Source organism: Camellia sinensis, chromosome 13, assembly GCF_055761805.1.
Source record: "Camellia sinensis isolate YWXY chromosome 13, ASM5576180v1, whole genome shotgun sequence".
In the NCBI taxonomy this organism is placed as follows: domain Eukaryota; kingdom Viridiplantae; phylum Streptophyta; class Magnoliopsida; order Ericales; family Theaceae; genus Camellia; species Camellia sinensis.
The window spans coordinates 142,319,841-142,342,164 of NC_138973.1; positions in this window are offsets into that span (position 1 = coordinate 142,319,841).

The window sequence follows — 22,324 nt, forward strand, 5'->3', positions numbered from 1 at the left end:
CCTCTAAGAAAGAGAATTTTCTGAGTAATTGTAGCTTAACTATGTTAGTTTAACTTAAGCACCCTATTTAGGGTTTTCTAAATCTCCTACGTGTGCAGTTCTCGAGTCCAAATGGATGAATTTGAATTCTCTTTGATTTTCTTCCTATTTCTCTTTCTTTTTCTCTAACTTTCTCTTCAACATCTCAAGAAGAACGTTTCCCTCTATGCTTCTCCGTCTTCCTCTGTTTTGTTCTACGAACTAATTAGCTTAGCCCACTAATTGTTTTATTAGCTTAAGCGGCCAGGTTTAACTGAAACTATCCTTGCTTAGCTTGTAAGAAAAAGAATTTTCTAAGTAATTTTAGTTTAACGATGTTAGTTTAAGTTAAGAACCTCATTTAAGGATTTCCAAATCACCTACGTGTTCAATTCGCAAGTCCGCAAGGAAGAATTTGAAATCCCTTTGATTTTCTTCCTATTTCTCTTTCTTTTCTCCAACTTCTCATCTACCTGTCAAGAAGAATGTTTCTCCAAAACTTTCTCCATCCTTCTCGATTTTGTCCTACGAACTAATTAGCTTTGGCCAATAATTGTTTCATTAGCTTAAGTGGCCAGGTTTAACTCAAACTAACCATGCATATCGTCTAAGAAAGAGGATTTTATGAGTAATTGTAACTTAACCATATTAGTTTAATTTGAGCACCCTATTTAAGGTTTTCTAAGTCTCCTACGTGTTCAATTCTCAAGTCCAAATGGATGGATTTGATGTCTCTTCGATTTTCTTCCTATATTTCTCTTCCTTTTCTCTAACTTTCTCTTCTACATCTCAAGAAGAACGTTTCTCCCAAAGTTTTTTTTGGGTGAATAAGAAATAAAATAAAACAGAAAGATTTACACAATTACAAGGGGCATACCCCAGGCCCTACAAACAAAACCCAGCACTAACCTCGGCACAAAACTTAGAAGGCCGAGAGACACTACATCCGAAGCTCGAGGAAACGCCAAGCGGGATGAACAAAGTCAATGTGAACAAAATAAAAAACCAGCATCCCACACAAGACCGTCCCAGCTAAGAGAGCACAGCAGCAAAGAACCCGACCTTCACAGCCCATAGGACTAGGCACTTGTAGCATTATCATACAAAAATAAAAACCCCAAGAGAAACTAATGAGAATATCAAAACAGACCCATCCCAACCATTTGCTAGAATACCTATAACACAACCTAACGAAATGCACTAAATTCCACCTACACAGCCCGTAGGGGTAGGAGAAATTACACAATAAAATAATGAACAAACAAAACAAGAGACTACTGAATGTACACAACAAACAGCCACCATGCCTCCATGCCATTCTGTATAACTGTTTGAGATGTAGCAGGCTGGAACTGCCGAAACAGTGAAGAAGAACTGCCGAAACAGCCCCATTCCGAAAAGAATCTGCCAAGAACCAGCGTAACTTGTAACACAGCAAGGCGCTGAGAGCTGCCATCACCTCGTTACACATACACTCTTCTAAATGCCTGATGAACATCCAAATATTAAAGCAACTTGTAAACCCACTAATCAGGGCGCCAATTGCAGCCATAGCTGAGAAGCAGCATCCAACCGAAATCAGATTACAAGAAGGGCGCAGTTTGCAGCCACCTCCACACCACCAATACATGAGCATATGAACCTGTTGAGCGAGATACAAGAGGTAAATGCCAATATTACAACTTTGATCATAGAGCAGAAGGAAAATCATACTAAATATGAGAGACCTCCCATCACTCAACCCACAACTAATAACAGCACTCCACTCTTTATATCTACTCACATCACTAGGCCCTCTACTCACAATCTCACTCACAATGGTCACTGAACTGAATGTGAAAGCTTCCTTAACCTGCATATAAAGAATATAATATATAATAGCAATTAGAGATAACCAAATATATAGTCACACATCCCTCAACCCACATTTTAGGGAGAATGTATATAGGCTCTCTACACTCGGCCCACACAAGAAAGTGACCGAAAATGCTGAGGATAGGAAAGACAGCAACTTTTGAATGCAAGCAACCATAATAACAATCTGCAAAGAGAAACCACATTAGAAATCCCACAATATATGCTCACCTTCACTCAACCCTCAATATAGGTGCACTCTCCACACTCAAGCTGCTCCCAACAATGTTAGCCTGAGACAACTTCAATATTGTAGAAGGAAGATTCCATTGATCTAAGTACCAGGGATCACCTGCAGAGTTAATTAAATTGTCCACAGAAAGCATCCTACCTCTAACCATTTGAACAATAAAGTTAGTTACAGTATCCACAGGTTTACTTTCCTTGCTAAAAATCCTCCTATTTCTCTCAAGCCAGATGTGATAAACAGTGCAGACAAAAGAGAGCTTTATGATGGCAGACTGCAAGGACTTGTCTTTGATAGACTCAGTTGCATAGATCACAGTCTCCTGCCAAGGTAAATGGGGCCAACTAATATTACATTTGACCTGAATGGCACCCCAAATCCTGGAAGAATACATACACCTAAAAAATAAGTGGGAGTGATTCTCCTCAGGAGCTTGACATAAGGGGCAAATAGGATTAGGAATAATGCCAAACAACTTCAATCTATCCCCCGTATTTAATCTCTCATGAATAGCCAACCAAAACACGAAACTAACCCTAGAAATGGAGGGGGACCCCCAAACTAGATTAGCCCAAGGAACTTTAGAGCCCTTATCCCTCCAAAAATTCCACGCGGATCGTATAGTAAACGTACCATCAATAGTCAAGTCCCAAACAGGTTTATCCTGGGTATCCCTACAAGGCATTAATGAAGGGGGAGTGGAGGAGATCCATTCCTTAATTTCCCAGGAATTCTCAATAGGCCACTTCCAACCATTATTAGAGATAATAGCACTGAGTTTTGAGTCAAGAGGAAGGCCCATGTCATACAAAATCCTATGCCCAAATCTATCCCATAAAGATCCAATAGGGTGCCAATTATCAAACCACAAAAACATCTTCTCCCCATTGCCAATCCTGAACTTAATATGGGGAAAGATATTCTTTCTTAGAGACAAAATTTTCCTCCAGATCCATGAGGGGTCACTAGGCATTTTAACATGCCAAAAACTATTGCCTTTGAGTAAGTAGGACTTAACCCATTGGCACCACATAGACCCTTCACCCCCTGAGAACAAAAACCACACATGCTTAGCAATAGCAGCCCTGTTCCAAACTCCTATATCTTTGAATCCTAAACCTCCTTTATTTTTAAGCTTACACACATAGTCCCAGGCTATCTTAGCACTGTGCCTTTTTAACTCAACACTGGACCAGAAAAAAGACCTCAATAGACTATCAATCTCTCTAATAACCTTTTTAGGAAGAATAAAGAGCGAAGACCAATAAACTTGCATTGAAAAAAGGATGGATTGGATAAGTTGAGCTCTACCCCCATACGAAAGAAGTTTATTGGTCCAACTCTTAATCCTCTTCGTGATCCTCTCAATCAGAATTTGACAATCAGTGGGCTTAAGCTTTGTAGTAATCAAAGGAACACCCAAGTATTTCACCGGAAGAGTGCCCTAAGAAAACTTAGTAATACGAAGAATATCTTCTTTAAGCTCATGACTACACCCCGAGAAGTATATATTTCTCTTGCTAGGACTAGGGGTGAGACCAGACAACATTCTGAACTCCTCTAAGCCTTGCATAATGAGGTTAACAGTAGCAGGATCATCTCTACCAAAAATCATAAGGTCATCAGCAAAGCAAAGATTGACAATCTTAGTTTTATCACACCTCCAGTGGAACTTGAATAGAGGATCATTGGCTTTGTCAGCTAGAATTCTAGCAAGAATTTCCATAGCCAGAACAAACAGATAAGGGAACATCGGATCTCCTTGTCGGAGCCCTTTAGCCCCTTTGAAATACCCATGAAGGCTACCATTTATGCTGCTCGAGAACGAGGGACTCGTCATACAAGCCTTAATCCAGGTTATCATAATGGGGGGGAAATCCAAGGCATAAAGGACATCAAGAATAAACTCCCATCTCACATTATCATAAGCTTTCATCATGTCCACTTTCATAGCACACTTAGGAATTTTGGAATTCCTATGATAACCTCTCATTATCTCCTGAGACAAGAAAATGTTGTCAGAAATCCTTCTCCCCTGGACAAAAGCTGACTGCACAGGGTCAACGAGATCCGGAAGGACAACTTTGATTCTATTGGCAATGATCTTAGCAATACACTTGTAAATAGTGTTGCAACAGGAGATAGGCCTATAATCCCCAACCTTCATGGGGTTAGGGATTTTAGGAATAAGAGCAATAATAGTGTTGTTGACCTCAGAAAGGAGCTTGCCAGAATCAAAGAAAGATTTTATGGCAAGGGTGGCCTCATTACCCACAATATCCCAAGAACTCTTAAAGAAGCCCACAGAATAACCATCAGGTCCCGGGGCCTTATTAGCTTGAAGGAACCAAAAGGCATCCTTAATCTCAAAGTCAGAGACAGGCTGGGCAAGCATAGCAGACTGGGTTAAGGACACCTTAGTATTCACCAAAGACCTAATCCTATCACGGCCATTATACTGGTCCACGCTGGGGGTACCAAAAAGATCCGTGCAGTATTGAACAAATGTATCATGAATATCCTTGATATCCGTGGTCCTAGTACCATCCCTCAACTCAACACTCAAAATTTTACCTCTGTTAATATTATTCCTCACTGACCTGAAGAAGAAACTACTATTCCTGTCACCCAGTTGAAGCCATTGAATCCTAGATTTTTGAAGGGCAAGACTCTCTCCTCCACCTTGCTAAGGCCCAAGTAATTCCTATGCTCCTCCCTCTCTTGCTCCTGAAGGTTAAGGTTTAAAGGATCTTTGTCAAGCTTAATCTGGACAGATTCCAAATTCGCCTTAGAAACTTGAACTCTAACAGAAGATATCACTAAAATCTCTCTTGTTCAACAATTTGAGGGCTGGTTTAAGCTGTTTCAACTTCTGACAAACCCTAAACATAGGGACACCTCTAATAAATTGGTCCCAAGTGGCAGACACACAATTTAAGAACTCTGGATGCTTAGACCAGAAGTCAAAATACTTAAAAGGTTTTTTGAATGATTTTATAGAATCACTGATATTGACCACAGCCGGAGAATGATCAGAAATTCCAGATGGAAGAAACGAGGCACTAGATCCAGGAAAATTATCAAGCCAAACCTCATTAACTAGAAACCTATCAATTTTTGTAGCTATGTAGTCCCCAGCACCTCTCTTATTAGCCCAAGTGAATTGACAGCCTCCATAAGAGAGGTCGGTCAGCTCAGAAGAGATAATATAGGAGTTGAATTCCTCATTCTCATTGGACCAAACAGAAGAACCCCCCACTTTTTCCTGACGGTATCTAATGGCATTAAAGTCCCCCAGGAATAAACAAGGGGAATTGGACTTACTACGGGAGATTTGGTGCATATTTTCAAAAAAAAATTTCCTCACAAGATGTTTATTATCAGCATACACAAAAGTAGCAAAGAAGCTTGCTTTAGTAGCCAAAACCAAAATTTCACAAAAGATGTGCTGACTAGACTTTGAATACATTTTAACATCACAGATCTCATTATTCCAGCACACCCAAACCCTACCAGTTTCAGTTGGTTGGGAGTTAGACAAAAAAGACCAATTGCCAAAACATTTTTCAAAAATACTATTTTCATTAGTTTGTCTAATTTTGGTCTCCAAAACACCAATGACATGGATATCTTCATTAAACACCAGCTTTTTTAGGTCCTTATGTTTAGAAGGGTCATTCAACCCTCTAACATTCCAAGAAGCAATTTTTACAGTCATTGGAAACAAAAACAAAACAACATCCCTCAACCAACTGAAATAGCAATTACTTTTTCTTCTTCCTCTGGCTGCTATTACCTTTGCCAGAGTTTTTACCTCCTTGAGCTTGTGCTGACTTATGGACAGAAGCCGCACCTGGGGTGCTCATTTTTGCTGGAACAGTATCAGCAATCAACGTGTCTATTAGATCTGCAGCTTGCGGTAGAACCAACTTGGTAACCTCCAGAAGACTCTCAGGAAACATTGGCACTTCATTTCCCCCTAACCCTATTTCTTCTTCTGATGAACTAGTTCCCACAGCTGGAATAGAGCTCTCCACTGGGGGAGCTGTTGGTGAGGGAATAGCAGGAGCTGGGGGTGGAAGTGAGGCTTCCACATTTTCTGCTGGGTCCGGGTCCCCCACCTTCCTCTTACCTTTTGAGTTAACTGTAGTCCAACCCTCCTCTTGCCCCTCAAGTGTTTCCTCAGTGTTTTTTTGAAGAGAAATTAAGTGAGCTACCTGTTTAGACACACATTTCTGAGTATCATGGCCAAAGATCTGACAGTGTTGGCAAATGGATGGCAGCCCTTGATATTCAGCACGGATTAACACTGCTTCATCATCACATCGAATCTGAAAATAAGTAGGCAATTTAGAGGTTGCCTCTATCTCAATACAAATCCTCGCAAAAGCCACCCTCGTCCCTCTTGCCGTAAGCTGATCCATGCAGAGGGGATTGCCAATGGCGCTTGCAACCCTACTGAGACCATCAGGATCCCAGTATTCCAAAGGGATATTAAAAAGAGCTTAACCCAGACCGGGATCTTAGTGGCTTTTTCTTTGGCTAGCTTCATCATCCTTTTCCATTGTTTAAGGATTAGAAGATAGCCTCCAATGTACCACGGCCCCTCCTCAAGCACCTCCCTACAGCATTCAGGGGATTCAAAGATAAAGAACATAAATCCATCCCCATTAGTTAACACTTCCTTCAGACCCTTATTTTTCCACAATCCAAATGCACTATTACGAAGGTAGTTATATCCAACACCCTTGTCTATGAAATATCCTACTAGGCAGGAGTCCCATTTTTCTAAGGGATCAGATCTCTTAGGCATATTGACCACAACACTATCTTCAACAACGGTTGGGGGAATATACCTGAGCTTGATGTTGGAACGAGTCGATGCAGAAGTTACATTAGCCCACGTCCTCGGAATAGGCTGATTAGGGCCCCCTACTTCCACTGGTCTCCTTCCTCCATTTCCCCCTCTGCCCCCTCGAGCCCCACGGTAGTTTCCACCACCCCTTCCACGGCCATCAAACTGATTAGGATTAACAGCACTACCCCCCTCAGCTTCACCAAGAGTGGTATGATTCCTCGCTTCTCCTCTGTTTCTAGCAACATCGAGACTATCAGGAAGGAATTGAAAACGATTACCTTCAATATCCTCACTTTCGGACCATCTAGGGTTTGAGATCTGCCCGATCGGAGTCGAAGGGTCAACATCTCTACCAGCAGATACGTCTGCAAGGATCATTGGGGCTTTAAGCTTTACCAATCGATCCGTATCACTCTGAGTGTTAGCAACAGCTCCGATCTGACCTTCCACAGCTCGATCTACCCCTTCAGATCGTCCTCGAGACGATTCTACCACAACGATCTGCTCAATCTCCCCAATGTTCGAGGGATTGGGTATCTCCATAACCAAATCACGCTCCACTGCTTCTCCTAACTCGACTCTGGATTCGAGAGTCACACTATGAGGATGCGAACTCGCTTTTGCCAACGATGCCTCCATGGTGTTAAATTCTGTTTTGTCTTTTCGTTTCTCTAACTCAGAACCATCCAAAAGAGGAGATCTCTCGTTCATAGTAAGTGAATCTAAGGAACTAATAGAAACATTAACACTCTCAATGGTTTTACGAGGGAAAGCATTAACTCCGAGCATCGGCAATCAATGAGGTATTGAACCCTAGAAAACAAAGGTTTTCTAGAGAGATGTCAGAGCTTCTCTCACTAACCCATTTCAATTTCTCTCTTCTCTCTAACTTTAGCGTGTCTCCCAAAGTTTCTCCGTGCTTCCTCATCTTTTCTGTTTTATTCTACGAACTAATTAGCATAGGCCACTAATTGTTTCATTAGCTTAAGTGGCCATGTGTTAAGTCAAATTAACCTTGCTTAGCACCTAAGAAAGAGAATTTTCTGAGTAATTGTAGCATAACGAAATTAGTTTAACTTAGGCACCTCATTTAAGGTTTTCAAAATCGCTGAAGTGTTCAATTCTCAAGTCCAAAACAATGAATTTGAATGCCCTTTGATTATCTTTCTAAAATCCCTTTCTTTTCTCCAGCTTTCTCTTCTAGCTCTAAAGCAAAATGTTTCTCTCTTTCTCCGTCCTTCTCCATCCTTTTCCATTTGGTTCTTGGAACTAATTAGCTTAGGCCACTAATTCTTTCATTAGCTTATGTGGCCAAGTTTAACTCAAACTCACCTTGCTTAGCCTCTGGGAAAGAGAATTTTCTGAGCAATTGTAGCACAACGATATTAGTTGAGCTCAGGCACCTCATTTAATGTTTTCAAAATCACGTAAGTGTTCAATTCTCAAGTCCAAAACGATGAATTTGAATGCCCTTTGACTTTCTTCCTATTTCTCTTTATTTTCTCTAACTCTCTCTTCGCTCTCAATAAGAATGTTTCTGTCTAACTTTCTCCGGCCTTCTCTATTTTGTTCTACGAACTAATTAGCTTAGGCCACTAATTATTTCATTAGCTTAAGTGGCCATGTTTGACTCTAGTATCCACTTAAGCACCCTATTTAGTTTCTCCATTAATCCGGCTCATCAACGCCTGTCAGCGGCAACAACATGCTCTATCCACTTAAGAATGTTTCTCCATAACTTTCCCCGTCCTTCCGCATCTTTCTCTATCTTGTTCTTGGAACTAATTAGCTTAGGCCACTAATCGTTTGATTAGCTTAAATGGCCAAGTTTAGCTCAAACTAACCTAGCTTAGCCCCTAAAAAAGAGAATTTTAAGAGCAATTGCAGCTTAACGATATTAGTTTAACTTAAGAACCTTGTTTAAGGATTTCTAAATCACCTAAGTGTTCAATTCTCAAGTCCAAAAGGAAGAATTTGAAATCCCTTTGAATTTCTTTCTATTTTCCTTTTTCTTTTCTCCGACTTCTCATCTACCTGTCAAGAAGAATGTTTCTCCCCAAGTTTCTCCGGCCTTCTCCATCCTTCTCTATTTTATCCTACGAACTAATTAGCTTGGGCCAATAATTCTTTCATTAGCTTAAATGGCCCGGTTTAACTCAAACAAAACCATGCTTAGCCTGTAAGAAAGAGAATTTTATGAGTAATTGTAGCTTAATAAATGATATTAGTTTAACTTAAACACGTCATTTAAGGTTTTCTGAATCTTCTACGTGTTCAATTCTCTTTGATTTTCTTCCTATTTCTCTTTCTTTTCTCTAACCTTTCTCTACCGCCTCTCAAGAAGAATTCAGAATGTTCAAAAGCTGTCCTTTATTTTCTTTTTGTTCTACACCTACTACTATAACTACATACTTATTTTGCCTACTCTAGTGGGATGTACTAGGGACTGTGTTTTGTTACTCATAGCTATTTGCTGGATGCATACATCAGATTGCGGGTTTCTCCTCCAGCTCACTTTAGGAATACTGTTACACTCCGTGTGGGTTACGCTTCAAGACTATGCTGATTAAGATTTCGGTGATTTCTGGATGGCTTACTTTGGTTGCTACTTTCATTATTGGCGTTTGACATTTTTGGATGGGTGGCTCATAGCTATTACTTTGTTTCATTATTGATTTTAGTTAGTTCTTCCGCTGATGTTCAATAGCTATTTCTCTTTGATGTAGTGTTTGAACATCTTGCGTCTGGTTATTCAGTCGTGCTTTTCTTGGCTTTGCTTTTCCTTCTCTCGTGTATAGCTTTGTAGGACGTGGGCATGCCCCTTGTAATCTTGTTTATTCTTCTGTTTTATTTATGACTTATTCACCCAAAAAAAAGAACGTTTGTCTCTAACTATCTCCGTCCTTCTCCATCCTTCTCTATTTTGTTCTAGGAACTAATAAGCCACTAAAATTGTTTCATTAGCTTAAGGGGACAAGTTTAACTCAAACTAACCTTGCTTAGCCTCTAAGAAAGAGAATTTTCTGAGTAATTGTAGCTTAACTATGTTAGTTTAACTTAAGCACCCTATTTAGGGTTTTCTAAATCTCCTACGTGTGCAGTTCTCGAGTCCAAATGGATGAATTTGAATTCTCTTTGATTTTCTTCCTATTTCTCTTTCTTTTTCTCTAACTTTCTCTTCAACATCTCAAGAAGAACGTTTCCCTCTATGCTTCTCCGTCTTCCTCTGTTTTGTTCTACGAACTAATTAGCTTAGCCCACTAATTGTTTTATTAGCTTAAGCGGCCAGGTTTAACTGAAACTATCCTTGCTTAGCTTGTAAGAAAAAGAATTTTCTAAGTAATTTTAGTTTAACGATGTTAGTTTAAGTTAAGAACCTCATTTAAGGATTTCCAAATCACCTACGTGTTCATTTCGCAAGTCCGCAAGGAAGAATTTGAAATCCCTTTGATTTTCTTCCTATTTCTCTTTCTTTTCTCTAACTTCTCATCTACCTGTCAAGAAGAATGTTTCTCCAAAACTTTCTCCATTCCTTCTCGATTTTGTCCTACGAACTAATTAGCTTTGGCCAATAATTGTTTCATTAGCTTAAGTGGCCAGGTTTAACTCAAACTAACCATGCATATCGTCTAAGAAAGAGGATTTTATGAGTAATTGTAACTTAACCATATTAGTTTAATTTGAGCACCCTATTTAAGGTTTTCTAAGTCTCCTACGTGTTCAATTCTCAAGTCCAAATGGATGGATTTGATGTCTCTTCGATTTTCTTCCTATATTTCTCTTCCTTTTCTCTAACTTTCTCTTCTACATCTCAAGAAGAACGTTTCTCCCAAAGTTTTTTTTGGGTGAATAAGAAATAAAATAAAACAGAAAGATTTACACAATTACAAGGGGCATACCCCAGGCCCTACAAACAAAACCCAGCACTAACCTCGGCACAAAACTTAGAAGGCCGAGAGACACTACATCCGAAGCTCGAGGAAACGCCAAACGGGATGAACAAAGTCAATGTGAACAAAATAAAAAACCAGCATCCCACACAAGACCGTCCCAGCTAAGAGAGCACAGCAGCAAAGAACCCGACCTTCACAGCCCATAGGACTAGGCACTTGTAGCATTATCATACAAAAATAAAAACCCCAAGAGAAACTAATGAGAATATCAAAACAGACCCATCCCAACCATTTGCTAGAATACCTATAACACAACCTAACGAAATGCACTAAATTCCACCTACACAGCCCGTAGGGGTAGGAGAAATTACACAATAAAATAATGAACAAACAAAACAAGAGACTACTGAATGTACACAACAAACAGCCACCATGCCTCCATGCCATTCTGTATAACTGTTCGAGATGTAGCAGGCTGGAACTGCCGAAACAGTGAAGAAGAACTGCCGAAACAGCCCCATTCCGAAAAGAATCTGCCAAGAACCAGCGTAACTTGTAACACAGCAAGGCGCTGAGAGCTGCCATCACCTCGTTACACATACACTCTTCTAAATGCCTGATGAACATCCAAATATTAAAGCAACTTGTAAACCCACTAATCAGGGCGCCAATTGCAGCCATAGCTGAGAAGCAGCATCCAACCGAAATCAGATTACAAGAAGGGCGCAGTTTGCAGCCACCTCCACACCACCAATACATGAGCATATGAACCTGTTGAGCGAGATACAAGAGGTAAATGCCAATATTACAACTTTGATCATAGAGCAGAAGGAAAATCATACTAAATATGAGAGACCTCCCATCACTCAACCCACAACTAATAACAGCACTCCACTCTTTATATCTACTCACATCACTAGGCCCTCTACTCACAATCTCACTCACAATGGTCACTGAACTGAATGTGAAAGCTTCCTTAACCTGCATATAAAGAATATAATATATAATAGCAATTAGAGATAACCAAATATATAGTCACACATCCCTCAACCCACATTTTAGGGAGAATGTATATAGGCTCTCTACACTCGGCCCACACAAGAAAGTGACCGAAAATGCTGAGGATAGGAAAGACAGCAACTTTTGAATGCAAGCAACCATAATAACAATCTGCAAAGAGAAACCACATTAGAAATCCCACAATATATGCTCACCTTCACTCAACCCTCAATATAGGTGCACTCTCCACACTCAAGCTGCTCCCAACAATGTTAGCCTGAGACAACTTCAATATTGTAGAAGGAAGATTCCATTGATCTAAGTACCAGGGATCACCTGCAGAGTTAATTAAATTGTCCACAGAAAGCATCCTACCTCTAACCATTTGAACAATAAAGTTAGTTACAGTATCCACAGGTTTACTTTCCTTGCTAAAAATCCTCCTATTTCTCTCAAGCCAGATGTGATAAACAGTGCAGACAAAAGAGAGCTTTATGATGGCAGACTGCAAGGACTTGTCTTTGATAGACTCAGTTGCATAGATCACAGTCTCCTGCCAAGGTAAATGGGGCCAACTAATATTACATTTGACCTGAATGGCACCCCAAATCCTGGAAGAATACATACACCTAAAAAATAAGTGGGAGTGATTCTCCTCAGGAGCTTGACATAAGGGGCAAATAGGATTAGGAATAATGCCAAACAACTTCAATCTATCCCCCGTATTTAATCTCTCATGAATAGCCAACCAAAACACGAAACTAACCCTAGAAATGGAGGGGGACCCCCAAACTAGATTAGCCCAAGGAACTTTAGAGCCCTTATCCCTCCAACAATTCCACGCGGATCGTATAGTAAACGTACCATCAATAGTCAAGTCCCAAACAGGTTTATCCTGGGTATTGAACCCTAGAAAACAAAGGTTTTCTAGAGAGATGTCAGAGCTTCTCTCACTAACCCATTTCAATTTATCTCTTCTCTCTAACTTTAGCGTGTCTCCCAAAGTTTCTCCGTGCTTCCTCATCTTTTCTGTTTTATTCTACGAACTAATTAGCATAGGCCACTAATTGTTTCATTAGCTTAAGTGGCCATGTGTTAAGTCAAATTAACCTTGCTTAGCCTCTAAGAAAAAAAATTTCTGAGTAATTGTAGCATAACGATATTAGTTTAACTTAGGCACCTCATTTAAGGTTTTCAAAATCCCTGAAGTGTTCAATTCTCAAGTCCAAAACGATGAATTTGAATGCCCTTTGATTATCTTTCTAAAATCCCTTTCTTTTCTCTAGCTTTCTCTTCTAGCTCTAAAGCAAAATGTTTCTCTCTTTCTCCGTCCTTCTCCATCCTTTTCCATTTGGTTCTTGGAACTAATTAGCTTAGGCCACTAATTCTTTCATTAGCTTATGTGGCCAAGTTTAACTCAAACTCACCTTGCTTAGCCTCTAGGAAAGAGAATTTTCTGAGCAATTGTAGCACAACGATATTAGTTGAGCTCAGGCACCTCATTTAATGTTTTCAAAATCACGTAAGTGTTCAATTCTCAAGTCCAAAACGATGAATTTGAATGCCCTTTGACTTTCTTCCTATTTCTCTTTATTTTCTCTAACTCTCTCTTCTAAGCTCTTAATAAGAATGTTTCTGTCTAACTTTCTCCGGCCTTCTCTATTTTGTTCTACGAACTAATTAGCTTAGGCCACTAATTATTTCATTAGCTTAAGTGGCCATGTTTGACTCTAGTATCCACTTAAGCACCCTATTTAGTTTCTCCATTAATCCGGCTCATCAACGCCTGTCAGCCGCAACAACATGCTCTATCCACTTAAGAATGTTTCTCCATAACTTTCCCCGTCCTTCCGCATCTTTCTCTATCTTGTTCTTGGAACTAATTAGCTTAGGCCACTAATCGTTTGATTGGCTTAAATGGCCAAGTTTAGCTCAAACTAACCTAGCTTAGCCCTTAAAAAAGAGAATTTTAAGAGCAATTGCAGCTTAACGATATTAGTTTAACTTAAGAACCTTGTTTAAGGATTTCTAAATCACCTAAGTGTTCAATTCTCAAGTCCAAAAGGAAGAATTTGAAATCCCTTTGAATTTCTTTCTATTTTCCTTTTTCTTTTCTCTAACTTCTCATCTACCTGTCAAGAAGAATGTTTCTCCCCAAGTTTCTCCGGCCTTCTCCATCCTTCTCTATTTTATCCTACGAACTAATTAGCTTGGGCCAAAAATTCTTTCATTAGCTTAAATGGCCCGGTTTAACTCAAACAAAACCATGCTTAGCCTGCAAGAAAGAGAATTTTATGAGTAATTGTAGCTTAATAAATGATATTAGTTTAACTTAAACACGTCATTTAAGGTTTTCTAAATCTCCTACGTGTTCAATTCTCTTTGATTTTCTTCCTATTTCTCTTTCTTTTCTCTAACCTTTCTCTACCGCCTCTCAAGAAGAATTCCGAATGTTCAAAAGCTGTCCTTTATTTTCTTTTTGTTCTACACCTACTATAACTACATACTTATTTTGCCTACTCTAGTGGGATGTACTAGGGACTGTGTTTTGTTACTCATAGCTATTTGCTGGATGCATACATCAGATTGCGGGTTTCAAAAGTGGCCTAAGCTAATTAGTTCGTAGATAGTGGGGAAGAAAGTAGAGCTTCTCTCTCTAGATTCGAAGCTCCCCCCCCGGGGTGAAAATGGTGTTCTTTTCCAGTTATCTTCCTCACCCATGAGGGAGAAAGTGTTCAGAGTGATTTGAATGTGGTTACATGTTGACTACCTGTCCAGTTATCTTATAATTTGGCCGGTTTTGTTATTCAATGAGTGGGTTTGAAGAGTTCAGGTGCTACTCCAATGCACCATCAGTTTCAACCATAGGTTTCAGTCTATGGTTGTGGTGGTCTTGTATAACCCGTGGGTCACTATTTGTGGCTTGTGAATGTGCATGGATTCTTCCGGTAATGGTGTGGCTCCGTTGGTGAGACGTTGTTTGGAAAGACTGATTTCACGGTGGTCGTCCGACGTCTCTTGCTACGTCTGTTGGGTGTGCAACTTTGGTTGCTGGTGGTTTATTCAGTGCCGAGGTTCTGCTGCTGTCGCGGGTGAGGAGGTTCCTTCTTGGTGGCGTGCTGGATTTTCCAGTTGTGGTAACCGTGTGCTGTTGCTGTGGCCAATGTTTTTTTTGGGTTGGTTATATGCTACAACGACGGAAGGTGGTCCAGCTCCGATGCAGATTCTGTTCGGCCGGCCAACGCTGGTTGACGACGCTGTGTGCTGGTTGTGTTATATGGTGCTGGTATGTGATTTGATGCACTGTCGCTGCTGCTCATGAAGGAGTTAATCGGGTGTAAAGGGTTTGAGCTTCACGCTCTTTGGTGCGAGTGACCACGCATGTGGTGCCGTGTGAAAGTGGTCGGCGTGCAGACCTGTCTGTTCTCTAGGACACTGTGTTGCTTGTTGGGATGGGTAATTGTCTATTCATCTTTATATATATTATATTTATATATTGTATATATTGTTGGATAGTTGTATCCAGTGCATGTGTTGAGTTGGTGGGCTCCACGGTTTTTTGCTATTGATTTGGGCTGGCGCAAGTTTGTTAGGCCGTGGGTTATTTTGTTGGTGGGCCACGTGTGGGCTCAATTTATATTGTAAATCTTTCAAGCAACTCACTGTGGCCCACGTGTTCATTGGTGCCGCTTTATTTTTGTGGCCCAAGTTTTCGGGTGTTCAAGTGTATTGGCTCAGTGGTTAGGTTTTTATTTTGGACCATTGCTTAATGGGTTCATTTTGGGAAATTATTTTTGTTTAGTCTTTTAGCAGCGGATCTTGTATAGTTGATTATTTTATGATGATTGATTGTGTGATCCTCATGTGACTCGATATGAGGGTGGTTTTGAGCCATCTCCGCCAAGAGTGATTGGGGAGTCATTGCTATGGGGAATTGTGGTTCGATAACCAGCCGGGTTAAAGACTGGGAGATAAGCGGGAGGATAGCTACCAGTTTTCTGGTCGCTTCTTGTCTTCATGTGACCCGTCCTAATTGATCGCGTTGCCACGCCTGACATGGAGTGAAGGGCACACTGCCGTGGGGTTTGAGGCTTGTGATCTACCAAGGAAGGGACTGGGGGATGTGATGATTGATCTCATGATTTTGTTAGCTGTGTATTGGTTTGTTGCTGAGGGGTTATTGTTGTTCACTTCAACTTCTTAGATCGTGGCTTATGGTTTTTGACCGTGCTAGCTTCATATGACTTTGCTGGGTTTTCTCATGGGGTATATTTTATCCTCCGTCACGGCTTTTGGTTAAGTGGCTTGGATGTCGCGGCGGTGAGGAGTGGGATGCTTATTGGATTCCATGTTTTATCTGCAGTAGAGACTGGGGGCTTGTGGGGTTGAGTATCATTTTTGTCTCGGCGTGAGGGTTGTTGCTTTGGTAAAGTGTCTGTTATGTTTATTAGCTTTATGGTGTTTTTATGTATATCTTTGCCCATATATCCACCTCAAGTTCTCATCTATTATCTTTGATGATAGGGTTACTTGAGGATAAAAAGGATATATGGGCAGAGTTGGGTTATTGTGTTCTCAGTTTCTTGTTTACCCCCATCTTAGGGGGGTGCAGTGGTAGTTATGTTGGTTACATTTTTTATTTGTTTGTTGTTGGGTGTGCCTGGGGTATGCCCCTTGTAAACTTGTAAATTTTCATTGTCTTTATTTTATGACTTACTTACCCAAAAAAAAAAAAAAAAGATTGCGGGTTTCTCCTCCAGCGCACTTTAGGAATACTGTTACACTCCGTGTGGGTTAACGCTTCAAGACTATGCTGATTCAGATTTCGGTGATTTTTGGATGGCTTACTTTGGTTGCTACTTTCATTATTGGCGTTTGACATTTTTGGATGGGTGGCTCATAGCTATTACTTTGTTTCATTATTGATTTTAGTTAGTTCTTTCGCTGATGTTCAATAGCTATTTCTCTTTGATGTAGTGTTTGAACATCTTGCGTCTGGTTATTCAGTCGTGCTTTTCTTGGCTTTGCTTTTCCTTCTCTCGTGTATAGCTTTGTAGGGCGTGGGCATGCCCCTTGTAATTTTGTTTATTCTTCTGTTTTATTTATGACTTATTCACCAAAAAAAAAGAACGTTTGTCTCTAACTATCTCCGTCCTTCTCCATCCTTCTCTATTTTGTTCTAGGAACTAATAAGCCACTAAAATTGTTTCATTAGCTTAAGGGGACAAGTTTAACTCAAACTAACCTTGCTTAGCCTCTAAGAAAGAGAATTTTCTGAGTAATTGTAGCTTAACTATGTTAGTGTAACTTAAGCACCCTATTTAGGGTTTTCTAAATCTCCTACGTGTTCAGTTCTCGAGTCCAAATGGATGAATTTGAATTCTCTTTGATTTTCTTCCTATTTCTTTTTCTTTTTCTCTAACTTTCTCTTCAACATCTCAAGAAGAACGTTTCCCTCTATGCTTCTCCGTCTTCCTCTGTTTTGTTCTACGAACTAATTAGCTTAGTAGCCCACTAATTGTTTTTATTAGCTTAAGCGGCCAGGTTTAACTGAAACTATCCTTGCTTAGCTTGTAAGAAAAAGAATTTTCTAAGTAATTTTAGTTTAACGATGTTAGTTTAAGTTAAGAACCTCATTTAAGGATTTCCAAATCACCTACGTGTTCAATTTGCAAGTCCGCAAGGAAAAATTTGAAATCCCTTTGATTTTCTTCCTATTTCTCTTTCTTTTCTCCAACTTCTCATCTACCTGTCAAGAAGAATGTTTCTCCAAAACTTTCTCCATCCTTCTCGATTTTGTCCTACGATCTAATTAGCTTTGGCCAATAATTGTTTCATTAGCTTAAGTTGCCAGGTTTAACTCAAACTAACCATGCATATCGTCTAAGAAAGAGGATTTTATGAGTAATTGTAGCTTAACCATATTAGTTTAATTTGAGCACCCTATTTAAGGTTTTCTAAGTCTCCTACGTGTTCAATTCTCAAGTCCAAATGGATGGATTTGATTTCTCTTCGATTTTCTTCCTATATTTCTGTTCCTTTTCTCTAACTTTCTCTTCTACATCTCAAGAAGAACGTTTCTCCCAAAGTTTCTCCGTGCTTCCTCATCTTTTCTGTTTTATTCTACGAACTAATTAGCATAGGCCACTAATTGTTTCATTGGCTTAAGTGGCCATGTGTTAAGTCAAATTAACCTTACTTAGCCTCTAAGAAAGAGAATTTTCTGAGTAATTGTAGCATAACGATATTAGTTTAACATAGGCACCTCATTTAAGGTTTTCAAAATCGCTGAAGTGTTCAATTCTCAAGTCCAAAACGATGAATTTGAATGCCCTTTGATTATCTTTCTAAAATACCTTTCTTTTCTCCAGCTTTCTCTTCTAGCTCTAAAGCAAAATGTTTCTCTCTTTCTCTGTCCTTCTCCATCCTTTTCCATTTGGTTCTTAGAACTAATTAGCTTAGGCCACTAATTATTTCGTTAGCTTAAGTGGCCATGTTTGACTCTAGTATCCACTTAAGCACCCTATTTAGTTTTTCCATTAATCCGGCTCATCAACGCCTGTTAGCGGCAACAACATGCTCTATCCATTTAAGAATGTTTCTCCATAACTTTCCCCGTCCTTCCGTATCTTTCTCTATCTTGTTCTTGGAACTAATTAGCTTAGGCCACTAATCGTTTGATTAGCTTAAATGGCCAAGTTTAGCTCAAACTAACCTAGCTTAGCCCCTAAAAAAGAGAATTTTAAGAGCAATTGCAGCTTAACGATATTAGTTTAACTTAAGAACCTTGTTTAAGGATTTCTAAATCACCTAAGTGTTCAATTCTCAAGTCCAAAAGGAAGAATTTGAAATCCCTTTGAATTTCTTTCTATTTTCCTTTTTCTTTTCTCCGACTTCTCATCTACCTGCCAAGAAGAATGTTTCTCCCCAAGTTTCTCCAGCATTCTATCCTTCTCTATTTTATCCTACGAACTAATTAGCTTGGGCCAATAATTCTTTCATTAGCTTAAATGGCCCGGTTTAACTCAAACAAAACCATGCTTAGCCTGTAAGAAAGAGAATTTTATGAGTAATTGTAGCTTAATGATATTAGTTTAACTTAAACACGTCATTTAAGGTTTTCTAAATCTCCTACGTGTTCAATTTCTCAAATCGAAAACAATGAATTTCAATTCTCTTTGATTTTCTTCCTATTTCTCTTTCTTTTCTCTACCGCCTCTCAAGAAGAATTCAGAATGTTCAAAAGCTGTCCTTTATTTTCTTTTTGTTCTACACCTACTATAACTACATACTTATTTTGCCTACTCTAGTGGGATGTACTAGGGACTGTGTTTTGTTACTCATAGCAATTTGCTGGATGCATACATCAGATTGCGGGTTTCTCCTCCAGCGCACTTTAGGAATACTGTTACACTCCGTGTGGGTTACGCTTCAAGACTATGCTGATTCAGATTTCGGTGATTTCTGGATGGCTTACTTTGGTTGTTACTTTCATTATTGGCGTTTGACATTTTTTGATGGGTGGCTCATAGCTATTACTTTGTTTCATTATTGATTTTAGTTAGTTCTTCCGCTGATGTTCAATAGCTATTTCTCTTTGATGTAGTGTTTGAACATCTTGCGTCTGGTTATTCAGTCGTGCTTTTCGTGGCTTTGCTTTTCTTTCTCTCGTGTATAGCTTTGTAGGGCGTGGGGCATGCCCCTTGTAATCTTGTTTATTCTTCTGTTTTATTTATGACTTATTCACCCAAAAAAAAGAACGTTTGTCTCTAACTATCTCCGTCCTTCTCCATCCTTCTCTATTTCGTTCTAGGAACTAATAAGCCACTAATTGTTTCATTAGTTTAAGGGGACAAGTTTAACTCAAACTAACCTTGCTTAGCCTCTAAGAAAGAGATTTTTCTGAGTAATTGTAGCTTAACTATGTTAGTTTAACTTAAGCACCCTATTTAGGGTTTTCTACATCTCCTACGTGTTCAGTTCTCGAGTCCAAGTGGATGAATTTGAATTCTCTTTGATTTTCTTCCTATTTCTTCTTCTTTTTCTCTAACTTTCTCTTCAACATCTCAAGAAGAACGTTTCCCCCTATGCTTCTCCGTCTTTCTCTGTTTTGTTCTACGAACTAATTAGCTTAGCCCACTAATTGTTTTATTAGCATAAGCGGCCAGGTTTAACTGAAACTATCCTTGCTTAGCTTGTAAGAAAAAGAATTTTCTAAGTAATTTTATTTTAACGATGTTAGTTTAAGTTAAGAACCTCATTTAAGGATTTCCAAATCACCTACGTGTTCAATTCGCAAGTCCGCATGGAAGAATTTGAAATCCCTTTGATTTTCTTCCTATTCGCTTTATTTTCTCCAACTTCTCATCTACCTGTCAAGATGAATGTTTCTCCAAAACTTTCTCCATCCTTCTTGATTTTGTCCTACGAACTAGTTAGCTTTGGCCAATAATTGTTTCATTAGCTTAAGTGGCCAGGTTTAACTCAAACTAACCATGCATATCGTCTAAGAAAGAGGATTTTATGAGTAATTGTAGCTTAACCATATTAGTTTAATTTGAGCACCCTATTTAAGGTTTTCTAAGTCTCCTACGTGTTCAATTCTCAAGTCAAAATGGATGGATTTGATTTCTCTTCGATTTTCTTCCTATATTTCTTTTCCTTTTCTCTAACTCTTCTACATCTCAAGAAGAACGTTTCTCCCTAAGTTTCTCCGTGCTTCCTCATCTTTTCTATTTTATTCTATGAACTAATTAGCGTAGGCCACTAATTGTTTCATTAGCTTAAGTGGCCATTTGTTAACTCAAATTAACCTTGCTTAACCTCTAAGAAAGAGAATTTTCTGAGTAATTGTAGCATAACGATATTAGTTTAACTTAGGCACCTCATTTAAGGTTTTCAAAATCCCTGAAGTGTTCAATTTTCAAGTCCAAAACGATGAATTTGAATGCCCTTTACTATCTTTCTAAAATCCCTTTCTTTTCTCCAGCTTTCTCTTCTAGCTCTAAAGCAAAATGTTTCTCTCTTTCTCCGCCCTTCTCCATCCTTTTCCATTTGGTTCTTGGACCTAATTAGCTTAGGCCACTAATTCTTTCATTAGCTTATGTGGCCAAGTTTAACTCAAACTCACCTTGTTTAGCCTCTAGGAAAGAGAATTTTTTGAGCAATTGTAGCACAACGATATTAGTTGAGCTCAGGCACCTCATTTAATGTTTTCAAAATCACGTAAGTGTTCAGTTCTCAAGTCCAAAACGATGAATTTGAATGCCCTTTGACTTTCTTCCTATTTCTCTTTATTTTCTCTAACTCTCTCTTCTAGGCTCTCAATAAGAATGTTTCTGTCTAACTTTCTCCGGCCTTCTCTATTTTGTTCTACGAACTAATTAGCTTAGGCCACTAATTATTTCATTAGCTTAAGTGGCCATGTTTGACTCTAGTATCCACTTAAGCACCCTATTTAGTTTCTCCATTAATCCGGCTCATCAACGCCTGTCAGCGGCAACAACATGCTCTATCCACTTAAGAATGTTTCTCCATAACTTTCCCCGTCCTTCCGCATCTTTCTCTATCTTGTTCTTGAAACTAATTAGCTTAGGCCACTAATCGTTTGATTGGCTTAAATGGCCAAGTTTAGCTCAAACTAACCTAGCTTAGCCCTTAAAAAAGAGAATTTTAAGAGCAATTGCAGCTTAACGATATTAGTTTAACTTAAGAACCTTGTTTAAGGATTTCTAAATCACCTAAGTGTTCAATTCTCAAGTCCAAAAGGAAGAATTTGAAATCCCTTTGAATTTCTTTCTATTTTTTTTTTTTTGGGTGAATAAGAAATAATATAAAACAGAAGATTTACAAAAATACAAGGGGCATACCCCAGGCCCTAACAACAGAAGACAACACAAGCCACAGCCCACAAGCACCGAGGCCCAAAGGATCACTAACAAAATCTAAATCAAACCTAAGAGCTACATCCGAAAATAGAGCCAAAAGAAAAAACGTTGCCAGGCAGATTTGTACGAAGGCCATATCCTATGATGGATAGGGACCTTGTACAAGGACAAACCAGCAACCAAAAAGCACCATTACAATAGTCCAAAAACTCCCTACACAACCCGTAGGGATGGGCACCAATACACCCACACGCCTCCCTACACAGCCCGTAGGGATAGGCACCTGTAACCAATATATGTAATACAAAATTGTAACTCAAGCAAGCCGAAGAGATATACCAAGAGGGGCTCATCCTACCGAGTTGCTCAAGAAACCTGTTACACAAGATACCCAAGTACACATAAAACCTTCTACTCAGCCCGTAGAAATAGGCAAGCTGCAAATTACAACTGTGACCAAATAAAAATAAAAGTAAAGACCACTGATTTGCTCTCATTTGTAGCATAGCAAGGCGCTTGAAGCAGCCATCGCTATGGAACGTACACACCCTGCCAACAGCCATCCAAA